This window comes from Macrobrachium rosenbergii, chromosome 10, assembly GCF_040412425.1.
Source record: "Macrobrachium rosenbergii isolate ZJJX-2024 chromosome 10, ASM4041242v1, whole genome shotgun sequence".
NCBI lineage: Eukaryota > Metazoa > Arthropoda > Malacostraca > Decapoda > Palaemonidae > Macrobrachium > Macrobrachium rosenbergii.
This window is the reverse complement of record NC_089750.1, coordinates 19,590,239-19,605,440: the sequence shown is the minus strand read 5'-3', so window position 1 is coordinate 19,605,440 and position 15,202 is coordinate 19,590,239. Positions and strand designations below refer to the sequence as shown.

The 15,202-nt window shown below is 34.9% G+C and overlaps 2 long non-coding RNA genes across 10 annotated transcripts in view; one reads left to right on the top strand and one right to left on the bottom strand.

The window, feature by feature from the left end:
- LOC136842529 (uncharacterized) overlaps positions 1 to 12,909 on the top strand; it is a 136,549-nt gene extending 123,640 nt beyond the window's left edge. For 7 of the 9 annotated variants that reach the window (XR_010854252.1, XR_010854250.1, XR_010854248.1 and 4 more), the window contains 7 exons: positions 546 to 676; positions 3,898 to 4,109; positions 4,279 to 4,418; positions 8,153 to 8,306; positions 9,435 to 9,540; positions 10,079 to 10,442; positions 12,557 to 12,909. This is a non-coding gene — a long non-coding RNA (uncharacterized lncRNA). The remainder of the gene's footprint in view (positions 1 to 545; positions 677 to 3,897; positions 4,110 to 4,278; positions 4,419 to 8,152; positions 8,307 to 9,434; positions 9,541 to 10,078; positions 10,443 to 12,556) is intronic. The other 2 variants (XR_010854256.1, XR_010854255.1) reach the window with 2 other exon arrangements.
- On the bottom strand, positions 12,588 to 15,076 carry LOC136842531 (uncharacterized). Its single transcript, XR_010854257.1, has 4 exons — positions 14,380 to 15,076; positions 13,523 to 13,654; positions 13,169 to 13,281; positions 12,588 to 12,715 (listed from the first exon to the last, which is right to left on the bottom strand). It is a non-coding gene; the product is annotated as an uncharacterized lncRNA (long non-coding RNA).
- Between the last annotated feature and the right edge of the window lie 126 nt (positions 15,077 to 15,202).

The following is a 15,202-nucleotide window of genomic DNA, read 5'->3' as shown; positions in this document are numbered from 1 at the left end:
GTTAGGGCCAGAACTAAACTAAACAATCGGCCTGTGTTGAAGAAAATCTTAAACCCAGTGTTGTGTACCATTGACGTCGACATGTGGGTTTGGAGAAGTTTCTCTCTTTTTAATAAGTTTTATCATGACCATGGACTTGAAGGTAAAGAGTAATTTTCTTTAATAGCTTAACAGTAACTAGTTCAGGTATTTTTGGTATCGGAGAACCGGAACTGGTTTTTAGTCTGCGTTCATGTTTGTAGCTATCCCCAGTGTCGCCTGCACATAGTAAACTGGCATTGATGGTCCTGGTGGATGCAGTCTTGGAACCTACGAGATTTTATATTGGGTAATTTCTCTGTATTTCAAGTAACCTTCATTTAGTCACGCATCTTTGACAAATGAAATGCGGACGTCTCCTTACTGGAGGGTGTTCTTGCCTTAAATAATGATTTCTTCTTGAGTATTAAACTTGATCAGGCTATCTGCAGTCTGTAGACATATTTTAGTGCAGCATTGGGATTGCTTCAAGAATATATTTTCTATTAGAATATTTTTTGTTTCAGGGTGAATATTGTTAAATGGAGAACTGCTTATAGTCAACAAGCAGTTGATTAGCAGTTATACTACATTTCACTTCAGACGAAATTTCACTACTGCTTTCAGGAATATTGAACTCCAGGGAGGTATATTCATGGTATGTGCAGTAGTTTCTGTTTTTTTTTTTTTTTTTTTTGGGGCTGGGGGACTGACAGTTCAGTAAAATGCAGATCGTGTGATTGAGCTATTTTCGTCCTCGTGAGAATTCTTTTCCTTCATTCGTGGTGGTAAATCCTGACTAGTGATTACTGTATGGCTAAATTTTGGGGATACTGAAATTAGTAATTTTATTGTAAATATTGGTTTATTGAAACTGGCATCATATTCCTTTTACTTGTTTTCAGTTTAGTGAAAATCTCCTTGCAATCTATATGAGGGTCTAATGTTAGGAAAAAATGTCAAATTATCAATGTTTATATCTGAAAACCCCCGAAAAAAAGAAATGTACGTACATCACATCAGTGCTTATGAAGCAACTCGTAGCCTGTTGGGCCTGTTGCACCTGAAAGAGGAATTTGATAAAATTGTTTTAGAATTTTGAAAATTAAGAGTTCTCTTTTTGTTTAGCTCTTCAGATGTTGAATTTTGTTTTGCAGGTCATATCTCTGGTGGAGTGCACCGCAAAAAAAAAAAAAAAAATTGTTACTGAAATATAGAATATGCATATGCTTTTGAAAGTTTGTACTGCTGTTTGTTTAGCATCTCGGATAACACTGTAAGTTTTGGGTCTTTTGTCTTACATATCTAGTTAGCAATTTCTTTTCCTTTATTGACAGAGGTGGTTTTCTTAAATTTAAAAGTTTTGCAATCTTTTGCAGATACAACAAATATCTAGAGTGGTTTATTGTCCTTTACAGTTTAGTTTCAGATATAGTTGGGGTGTATACAGAGTTCTGTCTCAATTGTCCTGTATACGTACACATTTTAGCTTATGTTTGCTTCCTATTTTCCGGGTTAAGAAATAAAGTCGAAGACTGAAAAAAAAGTTAACCACAAGTGGCTGTTGGTGCAAGGACTTTTGACACTTCAGTAGGAAGAAACTGCTAACCAAATTCTTCCTGCCTAGTTTTAGCCAAGTATAGATATCAAATTTTATAAGTTTCACCCTTTTGAGTCTCAACTTCCTTGCTTTAATTAATTTTATCCCTGCTTTTTTCCCCTCATTACTTTTCTCATTTTTTCCGTCAACCATTGGAGGGAGGCATACTTTTGAAATAAGTTTTTCATTCATACGTTTCACTGCTGCAAGTTGTCCCTTTTCAACATAGTCGAAAAGTCATGTTAGATATTCGTAAAGTGTCAATCTAACGGTAACTAACAAAACAGCAAGAGGTCGTTAGTGCTAAGTTGTTTTCCAGTTCAAGTACATTGTATACAAGCCTGTGGGCTGTTTTGCTTTGTATTGTTTTGGCTTGTGTTTTGGTTTGGGTTTATTTATATAAGTTTTGTGCATTTACCACTGCATATTTTTCATAGTTGTTGGTGCTTAACTCACAACCCATAATTAGTTTTTTTACTCTAATTTTGTTTGAGCAGTGTATGTTCTTGATTTTTAATTTATCTTTTTGGCATTATATGTCCTTGCAATCACTTAATAGCGTTTTGTACTCCTCTACCGCACTGGTGCTTGTGTACTACTCTGTTGCTACATCTTTCAATGTGTTCTTATGTAAGTGTTTCATTTGTTGAATGTGCTGACGTGAATTTTCTCAGGTCTCTTCACATTATTTACTGTTGAGGAAAGCATTGTGCACTTTTTTACCCGTAATCATGTTCTTTGGACGGGCTGGCAAGAGGTTATGTTGATGCAAAGACATTTATATAAATGCAATCTCATGAAGTCAAAGTTGTGGATGCCTCTGCTTCATCCACTTCTGATTCCTCATATATCGTTGTCCTGCTTAGAAATAATCCCTCTCTTTGGTAAAAACACAAAATCATCGGTTTTAGAGTGATGAAGGTTTTTGAATCCTACATACCTGATCTTTCATATTTCATTCGATTTTATAAGTGACCTGCAAAAATTGTTTTAAATAGAGTTTTTCATCTTGTATGGTGTCCCTAAGGGAAGCTTTCTGAAACAGTTCAGGTTTTTATTCTGTATACTATGCGTGCTGATTTCATTCAGAGCAGACCATTTACCTGTTAAACTTACCGGCTGTGGAACAAAGCACTGATTATTGTAGTCAGTTATTTAGAAGGCTGAATTCCAACAAAACAAGACCTTGATCATTCGGTTGATTTCATGCTAAACTCTTGAAATGAATAATCAGCTTAGGAGGTCCTGTTTTCAATATCATCTGCAAGTATACACGCATCTATTGCGAGTAATTAGGAAACTAAATTTAAATGGCTAAATATACCATTCTCATATCATAATCACAGATAACACAGTACGGCACTGGGATCTAGATATTTACTGGTACTTTATCACTTTCATCTTAGAAGCTTTATTCATAGTAATTAAAAAATACATAATCCAGTGCTGACTGAAGACTGTCATTTTATTAGTTCCACTTGCTTCAGATTGTTTTTCTGAATTGGCTGAAATATTTTTCTTCACAGTTTACTAGGATCTTTTTGTTGTTTACTAAACAAACTTCTGTTACGCCCTTTTAGTACTTTGTTAAATTGTAAAAATTATATTCATTGCAATATTATTGATGCCAACACTATTTATCAGAAAGGTTTTAATCCTAGTATGAACAAGCTATGCACTTTGCAACAGTTTTCAGACTTGCAAGTTTTGTATCTTAAATGTGCCTTTTCCCCCATGATGATGGCACTCGTCAACTTTATTCTATCCCTAGCCATCTGCATCTATTCTACACCTGCTCTTTCCTCCTGCCATTATTTTTGCATCAATGTAGTTCTTATCTTCCTCTGGCCCACGATTTTTGATGACAAACCATTTCTGTGGAGGCTTGCTTTGCAGTTTAAATCATCATCTAGCCCCTTGCTCTTAATAAACGTGTTAATTTTGTAAAATTATATTTTCCCAAGCAAACCATGCCTGTTCTAGATCTGTATATGCGAGCATAGATGAACTTTATCTTCAAATTTTATTGTAGAGAGAATATTTTTCAATGAAGAATTGCCAATAGCTAAGGAGCATTTTTACTTGGTTAATATCACTTTTAAGATCCCTCTCATCTGAGAACGAAAGCTGAATACATATATTTTTTTTTTTTTTTGTAAATTGACATTTCAGTAGGTGGTAAGGATGTAATGGCTGAATGAGAGTAATATTGTAAGATATATATGAAAATCAATACTTATCAGATACAAATACAGAACATTCGATTTTCTGCTTTTTAGTGATTTTCTGACCTAATACTGTTCTGATGTCGATTTGAGAACCAGTGGAGCTGCAGTTCTTGGTGGTACAGAATTAGCCTGTGCCTTGTGGGTGGAGGCCAGACCAAACATTTGATGAAACAGGTAGGACTGTGAAGGTCGATCCAAGACTGAGCCGGAAAGATTTTCCAGTAAGTTAAGGATTAAGCTGACAAGAAGACGACTGTGCTGAGGTATGCTAGAAAAGATTTAACTTGTGGCCTCTCACGAGTATGTGTCAAAATTATGTTCTGCTGGCAATTTACAGCCTGTGAATGCATGTATTTTTTATGGAGTTGAGCCACCTAACATCTTCAACAAATTATTCTGATCCATGAATTTTAAATTCACGTGTACTTTCAGAAAAGCAAAAAACATCTTTTTTACGAAATCTCCGACCGAAGAAGAAATTGGTGTTACAGGCTCCTTGAAAGTTCGTTTCCTTTCATGAGGAGATAGCAGTGATGAACTGAAGCTCTCGAGGCATTAAGAGTACATTCTGGGTGAGTCATAGTCTCGTTTCTATAAGCCACAGTATTACGATATTTTTCATGGTACATTTTGATATTCTCTGCCTAAAAAGTTGTTAGAAAGTAATGTTTTTTCCTGTCTATATATTTAGATATAGTGAGAATAGATGAAAGCATATTAAAGTGAATATTCACTGGGCGACTGCTTTCATTGGTTGACCCCTTTGGGTGGGTGTTGTGGAAGGTTTTGAAATCAGTTTACATCAAACCATCCACCCAGTATAATGATTTCTTGCACACTGCAAAGGAAACTTGGGAGGCCCATCCATCATCTGTAGTAAATAAATTGAAAGCTCTCTCTTTGAATAAGGTGATTAGTAGCTGGTTTCCCCCCTTTTTTTTTTGCAACACAACTCATCTGTAGATGTTTTGCAGCCTAGAGCCAGGCTTTTAACAGTAGAGATGTTAAGAGCTTCAGTCCTGAAGGTTTTGCAAATCTCCATTGCTCTTAACAGGTGCAAAACGTTTTAGTTTCCTAAGCTGTTGTTTCCACACTTGCATTAAATGCAGTTCGTGTCATGGAGCTTCATCATTGGTGGAAGCCATATTTTCATACTTGTCTTAAGCATTCTTTTCCATCATCCTTGGGTGGAAAGTGCTCACTAATTACTGTACCGTTATATCAAACCTCTAGGTGTATTTAAAATGAAGAAATTCTATTTAATTTAGTAATTTTATTTTGAATAATAGTTTATTGAAACTGCTGTCATATTCGCATCAGTTATTTTTTGCTCTTGTTGAAAATCTTGCAGGGTCTAAGGGTTTGATGTTGGACATAAGGAACCTTGAGAAACTTTAATTATTAGTGTTTATATTTGAAAACTCCAAAAAAAAAAGTTTTCAGCAATGGTTATGAGGAAAATCATAACATACAGATCTGGTTTACCTGAAAGAATGATTTGATGGAATTATGAAATTTTGAAGATTTAGATTATCAGCTCATACTTAGTTCTTCAGGTGTTATATTTGTTTTATTGGTCATAGAACTTGAATGTTGATCAAATATGGAGTGGCAGTTTGTTTGGCATCTCGGTTAACTCCGTGAAGGGTTGGGCCAGTTTATGAATAGTATGTTGCTTTCTTAGCAATTTATATTTACATGGGTGTTTTTCTTTTAAACATAAGTTTTGGTTAGACCGTTGGTGCATGCCCTTTGACTCTTTGCTGGGAAGAAACTGCTAGCCTCATTCTTTCATGTTTCTTCTGTTGTGACTACTACAAGAGTTCTTGCCACGAGTTTCAGCCAAGCATATATTGATCATTTCATCCTTTTTTACCCTTTAATCTTTTCTCTTGTGTTAGTGCACAGATTTTTATAGTTTTTGTACATTGAATATACTACTGTTGGCTTTTCTGTTTTTTATTGTCCTGGCTTGGTATGTATGTTCAGTTTTGTGCATTAACCAATAATTTTTTTATAGTTATCATTGAAACTTAACTCACAATCCATAACTGACTTATTTAATTTTGTGTGAGAAGTATGTTCTTGATTTTCAATATATCTTTTAGAAGTATATATGTTCTTGTAATCACTTATTAGCTTTTTATTTTGCCTCTACTGTATTGATGCTTTTGTATTTTGTTGCTACATCTTTGGAGCGTAGGTTATTATATAGTTTTGTATATACATGGTGCATTTGCTTAATATGCTGAAGTGATTATGCTTAGGTCTTCTCACCTAGTGTTTACTGTTGAGGACAGGATTGTGCACTTAGTTGTATCTGTAATACCTGTTCTTTGGATGGCTTGGCTGGCTATGGGCATTTACAGAAAATTATTGCATATATTCCTTATTAAGTTGAGGAACTTGTTCTATAACCCATCACTCTGATCCACTGATTCTCGAGTGGAAAGGAAACTGATGGAGTAAATTCTTTACAACCTTCATTTTCTTGCATGTGGAGATAATTTTGAATCGGAGTTCTCAGTGCAGTAAGTGTACATTTGAGGTGAGTAATAATTTTCATTTTATGCAATACAGTATTACAATGATTTAAAACAGGATTTTTTTTTGTGTGTATAATGTTAAAGTATTGCAAAAATAGATTTGTAGGTATATCCAAGTGACTCTGAGTGGCAACTCCCATTGATTTTTTAAGATATTTAGATCTGTAGCCAACACTTCTCAAACAACACGTGGTCAAGGGGAACTCGGCAACCCCACTCACGAACTCCAGTAAACTAGTTTGAAACCTTTTCTTCGAACAAAGTCTGTAAGAGCTAGCTTTTATTTCACTTGCATCAAGCACATCACTTCTTGTGTCTGTTGAATATTGTGTAACCTTGCGTTATGCCTCCTAAAGTGGTGGTGTTAAAAAATTCATAACTTAAAGGTTCTGCGAACTTCAGTGTTCCTACATAGGTACGAGCCATTTTAGTTTGTTAAAGCTGCTATGTCCCCAGAGTCTTTGTTAAATGCGGGTAGTGTGAATGATCTGCAAGATTGGTGGACGCACTCTTCATACTTGCCATAAACCATTCTTGTCCATCATCCTTAGGTGGCAGCGGGCTACTTGTTATATTTCAGTATTTGTGGCTACAGTGAAAAAATTTGTGGTGTCGTAATTACTGGCACTGTTACTGATCCTAGTTTTATAAATCAAAAGCAATACATCTTAGTTAAAAAAGTTAAAAATTTAACATTTTATTAATCTGTTCATTTTGTGGATAGTAGTTTCAATGCTGATATGCACCAAATGGCCCTTGTCACCCATTTTATATGATGTAGATGAAATTCTGACAAGCTCTCGAATGTATAGTGCGTGAATCAGAGGCATTGTAAAGCTACTTTAGTAATGATGGAAAATTTTTTAATATCCATTTTTAGATGTCAAAGCGCTAGAGAAAGGGTCTTCGTTTAACTAGACTAATAATGCATGACATATAAACCTGTTCTACTTCTTAAATATTATCAGTTAGTGTTACAGCATGTAACTTTGTTGCATCAGCATAATGTTGCGAACACTTCCCTCGTTTTTTTTTTCATAACTCTGTACTTGGATTTGTCGTTGTTATGCAATTTGGGTATATTTATTAGGTTGCCTCCCTGAGGAAAAATATTTAGGTAATGAACAATTTCATCAGTAATTCACTGGTTGTAATGTCCCTTCCACACTAGGGATAAAGACGCGACGGGCACTCGGATTTGCCCGTAGTTCTCAGGCTTTCAAACAGTGTTACCAGGTCACAGTGATCGCCATCCACCCACAAAATTGGTAACAGTGTCTGCCTGCCGTGCATTTGACCCTCGTGTGGAAGGGGCTTTACTGTCAAAGGTATATTTCTGGAAATATTGAAACCTGTTTTCATGCTTTACTACAAAGACATTTGATCAAGTTGTGTTCATGAGAGTTTCAAACTGAATTCCCACAAACCATTATTGTAGCAAATGTTTTGATTGCTTGTTTAACAAACCATTGTTGTCAAAGATTTCGACTGCTTAACAAACCATTGTTGTAGCCGGTGTTTTGACTGTTTAACAAACCATTATTTTAACAAATGTTTTGATTGCTTTTTGAGGGGAAAAGAATAGCGTTGAACGTGTTAAAAATGGTGACTTAATTACAGCTGTTGACCACTGTACTTTGCTTGGTCTTATTCGTCCTATGTCATCTTCAAGAGCTTTTTCTTTAGTATACAGTAGATACCTGGTGGTGATGGCTGTCGCCTTTGTGAAATTCACTAAATATCCTGGTTTCTTTCCACAGGTCAGTCATTATATGATGTGTTAAGATTTCAACTGAATCACTGGACAGAACTACTGCCAAAATGCCCTCTCTTGAAATGATTATTTAAATTTTACTTTACATTTAAGGAGAGGACACGGATACGCGAAACAGCTGGTTAAACAATGAACTAAAGGTTAGTAGTAACCAGATTTTTACTGAGGAAAATGGAGACCCATAAGTTTCAAACGCTTCCTTGAACGATTTATACTTATGATCTTGTGTAACCTTAGTGATTGGTAGTGCTGGTGTAAATATTTATTTATATGCCTGTAATTACTAGAATATCTATGCACTTTTGTGCATTTTCCTACGTTTTTGGTCCTGTTTGTAGGAGTCAGTATTCATTTAATTTGCATCAAACACATCATACTTACGTTAATGGATATTGCATGGCATGGAGTTATGCTTTCCATATTGTATTGTTTTAAGAAACTGCAGTTAATTTGGAAACCTCCAGCGTTCCTACACAGATGCAAAACCCTTTCGTTTTCGTTAAAGTCTTTGTTCCTACAGTCTCAGTGAACTGCAGACAGTGCAACTGAGCTGCATCCTTGGCTGAAGTCATTTTCGTACTCTTCATAAGCAGTTCTTTTCCAACATGATTGGGTGGTAATTGTGTACTAAATGCTTTTATATTTAGAGCTTTTGGGACACTGCAAGAATTTTTCAGTAACCTATTTTAGTAACCTATCTCTTAAGACTATCATCATATTCCTGTTACTTATATTCTGCTCTTGGTGAAAATCTTGCAGTCTCAATGAGGATTTAGTGTGGAATTTGATAGAGATATTTTGATTTTTAGTGTTCCTATGTGAAACCACAGAAAAAAAGGTCTTGTTCAGCTATGCTGATGAACCAAGTCGCCATAAATGCCTGTTTTACCTGATAGAATCATTTGGTGTTAAATATGTTTTAAAGCCTAAACATTCGTTTTACCTGAAAAAATAAAACTTGATCAGCTTTTTTTTTTTTTTTACTTGTTAAATTTTGTCAAATGTCAGGTCTGATATGGACTCTGCTTAAGGAAACATTTTAACGTTACAAGCCTGCTGTTTTTACCTTTTAAGTTACAATTGTAGAGGGTTGGCTCAGTTTCATCACAAATTTCACAGCAAGCAACATTATTGAAAATGTAGCAATTTTCCACAGATGTTCTCTTTTTTAAAATGAAATTTGGCAGTATAGAACTTCCGGGTTTTTCACGTATTTTGTCCTGCTTATGACATGTACTTTTTAGTTAACTAAATATATTCTTTTTCAGATTTAGATAGGAAGAAGATAAAACTGAGAAACTGCTAGTCTCGTCATCATTGTTTCACGTGTTTGGTTGTGACAAGCGCCAAGAATCTTCCCACCCTTTTCAAATGGTAAATAATTCTTAATTGATCATCCTTTTGACTCTCGCTTTTTATTATTTTCTCAACCCCCTTCTCTGTCAGCAGAAGTTTATACTTTTCTTTTACACAGGTTTTTCTCTAGTCTGATTCTCATCATTTCAGCCAATTTTAAATTCCCCTTCAAACGATAGAAAAAGCAAGTTTAATGTAATGCATGTCTGTTAAAAACCAGACTAATTGTGAAGTTGTCAATGCAAAGATTTTTTCATTTGACATATTCCAACAAGACACTTGCTTATGGGCTTTTAGGTTTTGCATTAGGTTTTGCATTATTTTTGGTGTTGGTATATAAATTGTGTATTAAACTTTTTTTTTCTTTTGGTTACTGACTTAACTCACTTCCCTTTTTAATCTTTATTATTGCTCATATAATAATAGAGTACTGTATGTTCTTGTTGTTCCTAGCCGTTCCTGTTTTGATTCCTTTGTGTTATGTATTGTATTTGATTATTATAATATGCTGATGCAAATTTTTGCTAAGCCTTCTCAACCTTCATATTTTTTTCAGATGAGGATAACAATCTGCACCTGATGCTTCACTAGCAATACCTCTTCTTGGGCAACTAGCCATGTGATGCTGAGACAGAAATTTTTTATCCTGGGAAGTCAAAGCCAGCAGCTTTAAGTGATCTTATTTCATCCGGTTGAATGGGATGCATATAAGTCATCCTCATCCCTAGTGAAAACACGAGATCATCAGTCCTGTAGTGATAAAGTTACCACCCGTTATAGTATTCAACCTAATGATTTTTCAGGTCCCAATGATTGCAGTCTCGGGTATACGTTGACTGTTATCCTGATGTTTGCCAGCAAGCTAAGAGCACGGCTGTTGAACACGGAAGATGGTGAAAACGAAACCAGTGGATACGGGGGTATGCCCAGCTGCATATTAAGTTCTGAAAGACTATTTGTCTAAACAAAAGAAAATGAAGAGCTACAGGGATTTCCATCTCTGCAACAAGACGGAGAGCAAATTTTCACAGATCTGGTTCAGATCTCAAACAAATTACAATGCATTGGCAGGGCTATTTGCAAATCAGAACTGCTTCAGATTTTAACATTTATTTCCTCATGTTTTGTCCTTTATCCAGACATAGTTCACTACCTTTACGTCACAGCTCCTGACATTGTGGTTTTGTTGGCAGACAATAATCCTAGTGTTTGCTAGGAACCTGGCACATGGTGGTGCACTAGGCCTGGATGAAGACAAAAGCCTGAGGAAGTAAATGTTAAAATCTGATACAGTTCTGATTTCCAAATAGCCCCGTCATTGCTTTGTAATTTGTTTGAGATCTGAACCAGATCTGCGAAAATTTGCTCGCTTGTTGTTGTAGAGATGGAAAGTCCCTGTAGCTTAATTTTCTTAAACAGGCTAATCATCATTCAGAATATAACACCCTGATGGTGGTGCTAGCTGAAGTTCTTTCATGAATGTGTTTTTTTTGGCTATTGTATGTAATGTTTTTGTTCATGATTACATTCGATGATATATACATTTAATTCCCAAATACGCTGTTGTTTGGCTTCTTCAGACTAACATTTTCTCTGCTGCGGCTTTTTTGCAAGCGAGACTTTAATATCCTGGTTTCAGAATTTTTTACTGATTTGCTAATTTTGGTACAATCTGGTTTATTTACTGCTTTGCTGATTTTGGTACAATCTGGTTTACTTTTCTGTTCCTTTAGCTTCTTCAGACTCAATTTCTGTTGCTACCTTTTTGAAACAAGACTTTTAAAGTTAACTTGCGTTTTTTCTTATGGTTAGTTTTGTTGCTGCTTTGCTCAAAACTTCTTTACTGTTCCGATGTAACAGTTTTCAATGATGCTTTCCTGAAACTTTTCTAGTTCTGCGGTGATTCTAGAACATAACTGTATCTCTGCCCATAACTGACTGACTCAGGTTCCAAAACTATTTATGACTGCTCTTTCTTCACACAAGGTTGATCTTGCTGTTCTTACAGTCTTGTTTTCCCGTGGCAGTCAGGCCAGTGAAAATTATTACACCTTCCAATAAGGAGGAGAGGTTTCTATTATCTGTCCTTCCATTGCTGATGACACTCCAGTTACTTGTGTGTTAGTGTTTTCTCCAAATGCAGGTTTCAGGTTGCCTCTACATCTGGCATGCAACTGCTTCTTGTTATTCCTGAAACACATTCCTGCTTTGCATAACTTTTTTTGCTGCTGTTGCTGTTCTGCATGCAGAGGACTCTTCCTATGGTCCAGGACTTTATTGCTGCTCCTGTTGCAATAGGGCACAAAGGACTGGACTATTGACTGCTCCATGCTGCTGTGTTACCAATCAATACTTGCTCTCTGCAAGAGTTAAAAAATCTGTCACTGACACACACAATTTGCACAACTGCCCTTGTAAAAAGATCAGGCTATGAGGGCATTAATAATTGACTTTTAAAGAGGTGAATGGTAATCTTAACTCTATATATCTCAGTTGTCCTTCATGAATATCAGTTGTCCTTCATGAATATATTAAAGTCTGTGATTACTTCTTGTACGGTTGTTTATAAGTCGTTAGTTCTATAGTGTTTATTTACCTTTGCTGCTTATGGATGCACAGTTCAGGTTGCTGTTTCTGTTTTATGTCCCTTCTTTCATTGCTGTTGCTCTGTTTCTAAGCATTTTATACCTGCATACAAGAAGGCTGTTTTTGTTTGCTTTGGCTCTGGGATATGTGCTGCTTTTACTGCTGTTTTAATACTAACCATGCTGTTCCCGTAGTCTTTTTCCAATTGCTGATTCTCTAAAGGCCAGCAAGCTGGCCCGTGATTTGGGAATTTGATCTTGTGTCATTACAGTCCTTCCTAACTGCTCTGCCAGTGCTTATGTTATAAAACTTTCGCTGTTACTGGTTTCATCCAAAATTAAGAATTATTTGAAGTGTTATTCAAAAACACATATTGAGATTGCTTCTTCTGTGGCACTTTATAAACCATTTTTTGTTGTTAATGTCTCTTGTGCATTTTCCATTTCAGCTACACATTTTAAGGCTGAGGTTCCTGCTCTACAGATAACAGCTCTTTTACTGCTGCTGCTTTGGTTTCACAACCAATTTCAACTGTTGGTCCTGCTCTTGCTGCACATAGTTTATCGGTCGACTTCTATAGCTGGGGATTATCACCTCGTCTACCCACCTAAACAGCAATTGAAGTTGTTATTGTTAGTTGCCTTAGAATATCTTGTAAAATCTAATTTAGTTACTTTAGTCAAACTGACTAATCTTCCTTTCAATCGGTTAAAAGGTTTGCATGTTCCAGTTGTCACTCGGTAATTGCTTGTAACTTTATGTACTAAAGCCATTAAATTATGACAGTAAAAAATTGTAAATTAGCATTTTTTCAATATTTTAAACAATAGAATTAATTTATTCGTTTGGAAGAACTTGGAGGGAACAGCTTAAAACTACAAATTTGGTTTTTCATATAAATACAGCAAGTAAATGGCTTAAAACTACAAATTTGGTTTTTCATAAAAATGTAGCACAGAAAATGAAGTTTTCTGTATCATATGACATGAAATCTTTACGTATGTTAAATGTAGTTTGAAAAGAAGCAAGTAATTTGCAAACGGAACAATAAATACTTCACCAAGTAAACTTTTTTGTGTTCTCCTCCTTAAATCCGAAGTTTCTTAGACTTCATATTTTTTACAGTTTCTTAGCTCTATGATCTTCCTCAGCTCATGTGTTATTTGCTCCTATCTGTAAAAGATGGTTTTTTAAAATTAAGGATATGTATTGCATAATGCTATTACAAAATTCCAACATTTGAAGAGCAAAATAACTGTATAATTACAAAAATATTTCAATGTACAGTAAAGAAAACAGATTTAATATAAAAATTCACACTTCCTCATATTTGCTGAAATATATTTTGATATTCATTCATGTTTCGGGATTTCCTGAAATTCATAAGCTACGATTACGTCTTGTTTGCCCTTACTACGTGCTGCATGCTAAAGCGAAGTTGTATTAGTTTTCCTTCTCTTAATTGTAGTCAGTTTTAATGAACATCGTGCATATCCATTTATCTTGTAATTCAAAGCTGCAGAATTTCGAGTAACTTGAGACGGATCTGTAATGAAATAGTTAAAGATAATTCTTTACCAATGCTTTAATTACAACTTAACTGTTATCAGGTACAGCAGTATTATTTCTTAAGACTGAAATAGGATACGTTTTCTTCGGTTAATAGTGGTAAAAACCCAAAACACACTTTAACCCAAAGATTTAATTTACCAAATTTTACATTTAAAATACCAAAGCAGATATAATTTACCAAATTTTACATCCTGAAAGACAGCGCAGAAATTCCACAACAGATATAAATCGATCTCTAAGGAAGGCCAAAAAGCTAGCACATTTAAGATCAACTTTGAATAGAACTGGCCCACAGGATGTCTTCCACTGCCATTTTGGGCATAAATTACTAACTGGAAACCAAGATTGCTTAATAAACTGAAAATGAAGACTATGGTTTTCAAATTGAGTATTTCCAAAGCCTAATCTGTGGATATTTGATGAATAACTCACATGACAACGCCTGTACGCAAAGGTTAAACTAGTACATCTATTTAGTTACAAATTACTTTACTATGGAATTTTTCGCCATGATGAATTCTCCATCCAAAGATGGATTTGTTCTGTTTTAATTTAGTGTTCAGTGTTTCATAGCCAGAAATTGGTTAAAAAGAAATAAGATTTTAAATGCACTAAATGCGTCAATGTTCCTTAATGCCCAAAAATTTAATGAAATAAAATCTCTTTTACTCAGTATATAAAAAACTGAAAAGCACCCACCTTAGGTCCAGTGCACAGATTCTCCGAGTTTTTGGTACTGTTATTTAATATCACAGGATATTCTTCACCCGACTCGTGCCATGATCAAAAGGTTTCCATATCTCGTAAGTGTGAATTTTCGCAGGGCCTCCTTAAATTGCAGATATAAAATACTGATACTTTAAAATACCAATATTTTAATGAAGACTACTACTGCTATATTTAACTTTTACTCTAAATACCTCAAGTTAAACCAGGGCACAGGAAAAATGGAAGCAATTGCGCCTGCTTTGACATGAACTGTCGTTTTAGGATCATACAATTGATCATTTTGTCATTCGGCCCTATTAGCAGAAATGAGGAAAACTCTTCCTATCTAGCCTAGAGATTGTTTTGAACATTTTCTTTAACTTGTGTATCAATTGACCCGTCTGGAGTCACTGTAGCCACCAAAATAAAAAGCAATTAAAGCTATATATGAGTGCTGGGATTTATGGAACATTAAAACTAATTTTTTTCATACAAACCCATATCAAAGCTAACACAAATTCATTAATCATAAGTGTCTGCCTGCAGTCCCTTCTTTATTTGCTACATGTTTTACACGAAAGTTCCATAGTGATTACATAGAAAAGTACTGGTCTTTAAAAAGTAACTATCTCCAGAACTAAAATTACAAATTATGCCCGGGGAAATTAGACCATGACATATTGCTAATATGCTTTAACAGTTTTTAATAAAAACCTTAAAAACTTCAAATTTTTATATATTTAGTTTATAAAATTAAAATATTTGTTATTATTTAAAACTTTATAAAATGAAATGAAACAAAGTAAAATCCTCA